The following is a 4660-nucleotide window of genomic DNA, read 5'->3' on the forward strand; positions in this document are numbered from 1 at the left end:
ACTGCAGGTGTATCCACTGAAATCATGGCAACAAACTTCCAGAGGCCTTTTAGTTAAGTACCTTTTAGAAGTCCAGCAATTTGCATTTTAATTTTAAGTGTAAGATACATTTATTGTTAATTTTCTGCAGATTGTAAAAAGGCATCTCATGTAAGGGTAGCACTTCACTATTGAGCAGTGATTTACAGCAGTAGAATGTGTAACACAAAGAATTTACAAATGTTTTGAAGATATTATGTCTCATAAAGTAGAATTTAACTGAGGTTGTACTTCCTCTAAAACACACAAACATAAGTGTATGCTGACCAATCCTGTTTGAATTTTGAATTCTAGATACATATTTGTTCACCATGATTTTCCAGAACTTTGACTCCAAACCATTATGAAGAAGCACCATCTGTTTTACAACAGCATCTATTCCCTTACCCTAATCATAGAACTGACCTATAAAAAGCTGCTCAGAATGCTATTACAGGGTCACAATCAACTTAATATTTATTACATCATATAGTGGCAGTTTTCTTCTACAGAAAAGAATAGTTCTAACAGAGTCGCAATAGGACACCATATTTTAAAAAGTAAACCAATGATGTATGAGTTTCCTGATAAAGCAAAGCTTTCACTTAGGTCCTCATGGAGGGATGAGAAACATTTCCATTAGGCCTACGATACCTCTCACCAATCTATACGTGGATCTCTCTTGACAGAAGAAATATGTATAAGCTTCTAACCCAAACCTGTATTTTTTTGCTAGGACTCAAAGGCATAAGTACATTCCTGCTTTTTTACAGATACCCAATTTCTACTTTTTCAAAATATTGATTTTGGTACACATTGGTGATGATAATATATCTAAAACATTTATGTTCTTTTTTACAACACAGTTTATAAAGGCATCAGAGGAACAAATGTCGTAAAGCTTGTATACACTTCGTACCAGTCAAAAGGACTGCAGAAATGTACATCTTTCCTGAGGATGGAATTTTGTCCCTGGTCTTGCTGTCCATCTTGATCAATACAGAGTTCCAAATATATATACATATGTGTGTGTTTCAAATTATGTTCCCAAGTTATAACATGCCTTAGCAAATGTGTGCTTCTAGCAGATGAGCTTCAGTTACTGACTACATCCTGCTCCTAAATACTGCTCTGGACTTAGTGTCATAGCTGGTGTGAATCTTAAACAGGATCTAAAAACTAATGACTCTGATAAATGTTCCATTTCCTGAATCCCCCCTTCTTTTCTTTTCTTTTATTTTATTATTTATTTTTGTCTAGCATTTTACCCTTTTCACGCCCAAGAAACACTGCCAAAGTAAGGAGGAAGTAGTACAAGAAAGAATACATATCACCTTTTCCCTTGTTGAGACGATATATCAAAAGATAACTCCTATATATAGGGGACAAGATGACTAATGTTTACGCCAAAAAACACCAGAAGTCTTTTACCTATTGGAGGCCAAAAAAAAATGGCCTCTAATGTCCATAGCAAAGAGGGAATATGGTGGAAAAATTAATAACCAAAAGGTATAAAATTAGGGCTTATTGCGAGAATGAAAAAATAAAAAGAACAAGAATTTCTGCCAGTAGATAAATGCCTGACTACAGAGTACAGAGCCCACATCCTGTTCTTAGGAGAAGTAAAAACAAAGAAAATCCTCCTACCTTTCATGTGTGCTCATCAATCTTGCATACACAAATGACAGACACTATTAACTTAGATCCAAGATGACCTTGTAAATTAAATTTGTACTCTATGTACTGCCTGTATTTTGGAATCCTTGTGAACTGAGACAAATGGTCTCAAGCCTCCCTGTCTGTTTATCCTGTTAAAACCCCTTCACTATTTTAGGCCACTACCTTAGTTTTCCGATAGAGTGAGGTCCCAGCTGGCTTGATTTTTAGCAATAAAAATCTTTTGCTTTTTCAGTCAGGAATCACTTTCTTGGAGGCTGAGGAAATCAGTAAGCATAATAGTAACAAGCTGCTCAAGGAGGCTTCATAGGCTATAGAACTCCAGGTGACAGCTATTTGAAAATCAAAACACTATTGTGTCATGGATATGCCTCTATTACTTCCTGCTTACTTTTGCAGTGTTTTCTGAGCTACAAGTACGCTAAAATGCTAGACAATACCAATAAAAAGGAAGGGGGATGCAGGAAATTGAACATTTATCAGAGGCATTCATTTTTAAACCCTGTTGAAGATTCACATCGGCTGTACTGGTTCATCATAAGTCCAGGGAGAGCAATATTGAGGAGCAGGCTTTAGTCAGCAACTGATTCTCATCTGCCAGAAGCACAATTCGCCTGAGACATGTTCAAAGTGGGAACAGAAGTTAAAACGTATTTATTTAATTGGAACTCTTTGTTCCTTACCTTTAGTGATCAAGAAGGACAGCTAGACCAGGGAGAAAATTCCATCCTCAGAATAGCTGTACTTATCTGCAGTCCTTTTGCCTTGTAAGAAGTGGATCCAAGCTTTATGACATTTGTTCCTCTGAAGCCTATATGAACTGTGTTATATAAAAGGACATAAAAGTTTTAGATATATTATAATTACCAATCTGTGCTGAAATCCATATTGTAGAAAAAGTAGATATTGGGTATCTGTAAAACAGCAGGCATGTACTTATGCCTTTGAGACATATATGCAGGTTGAAAAGTGTATGCATAATTAATAAATTAATGATCAAAATGACTTTTATGTCTTTATATTTTTAAATCCTTATTTAGGAGCCATATTAAGGCTGCCTAATACTGACAAGTTGACAAAGCTATGGTTAGCCCAGCCAACAATACTTTCAGATCGAAGGATATATTTAATTACCTGTCCAATCTACTAAAAAAGAAAAAAAAAAAAGACAAGGACCAGTCGATATACTCCTAGCCATAACCAATTTTCTATGGCATTGAGGGCAGAAGTTCTTCACAAATTACATAATGTGAGAGAGTTATGTTTTTTGTTGTTGTTTGTTTGTCTTTTCTCTGTGGAAGAAGGACATGGAAATTTCTCCCCTTGACCTTATTTTATCTACGCCAAGTTGGTGCAAGCAATTTTTCAGTTCCCTTTAGCCTCTAAAAAGTCTAAGATGGGTTTAACCTGTCAACAGACATTGTATTTGAGCATCTTCCACCCTGGTCAGTGTCATAACAATCCATGCTGCCCCATAATCTTGTTTAGAGTCCTAGGGTCATTGTTAGGATCTGTGATTCTACGTCTGATATTATTACAGTTAACATTTAAATGCTTTACTCTACAGATCTCTGTACTATTAGAAGTCTGTCTAGGTATATCTAAATAGACAACTTTGTTTCAGTTACTTGTTTTAACCTTAATTATTTAGAACATGTATAGGTGACAGAGTGAGGTTTATCCATGTTATTAATCATTAATACTTAGTTTGATTACAACCAAGAGTTAATCGATAAGGATGGCTACTAACTTGTGTTTCTTCACATTTTATAACAGATTAAACAGCTTTTATAAAATTAGAACTTTGTATTGTCAGGTTTACCTTTAAAAATACTGAATTTAATTTGAAAATACTTTTAGGGAATCATGAACCATCTATTTGATGCAATTTATCTAAATAGCTTATGCTTGCCTAATTTAACAAAAAAAAATGCATTGCCTTTTGTATCATAAAAAATGAGCATCTCAACTTATGGTTAGGATATAGACCTTATGGCTGTGACCTTCAATTTTAGACCTTTGATTTAAGTACAGACATTAAAAATATAATAAAAGCACCAATATCCTGTAACCTTATAAATTTGAACATTTAAATCTGTTTTTAAAAACAATTACACATCCTGTAATGTCTTCTTGTAATATCAAAAATAAAGCACTGTTATGTCTTTATACCCATTATGACATGGGTGACTGTTAAATTCATGGTAATTTCTAGTGTTACTAATTGTATCATTTAAACTAGTTTGAATTTTTAAAGCTTTAGCCAAAAAGCAGTATAGTAATATCATCTACATAAAAACGACTACAGTTTGTCTCATCATCTGAATTTAATGACCAGAGCTCAGAGATGAATTTTGATCTGAGGGCTGTTAGCATTAGACCCACAAAAATTTGAAACCATTATTGTTTTAGATCTATTCTTGTAATAAAACTTAGGTTTATAACAGGAATCACACAGGTAGAGCTTCATAGAAGTGTCTGGGAGTATATTCCAGAGAGTAGTTGTGGAAAGGAATTGGAGGCAGGTAGGCACCTCCAAAGTTGTAAGCTTTTTAGAGCAGGAGAGATTGAGTGACTAATTGAAAGCAGTGAGAAAATCAATTGGAAAGTACAACAAAATGGAAACTCTCTCATATCTGGAGGGCTGGTCTATTTGATTGAGGTGAAATGTGAGATCAAAGAATCCAGGGAGGAACAAGAATACTGAATTAGTTCTGCTGTGTGGGCAGGAGCAGAAGAGCAAAGCCTCCCTGTGCACTTAAAAGTCCTGGTGAGTGGAAAGGAAAACTGTAACCCAGAGTTTCTGATGCAATGCTTCAATAATACAGTCCATTAACATTTGTAAGATTTAAAGGAAATATTCTATGATCTATCCTATCTTTGTAAGTATAAATTCCTATATGTATCTTTAATCCAAACAAAGGAATACTATAACCTTAACTATCAGTCTTCAACTACTTCAAAG

This window comes from Phodopus roborovskii, unplaced genomic scaffold (genome assembly GCF_943737965.1).
Source record: "Phodopus roborovskii unplaced genomic scaffold, PHOROB, whole genome shotgun sequence".
NCBI lineage: Eukaryota > Metazoa > Chordata > Mammalia > Rodentia > Cricetidae > Phodopus > Phodopus roborovskii.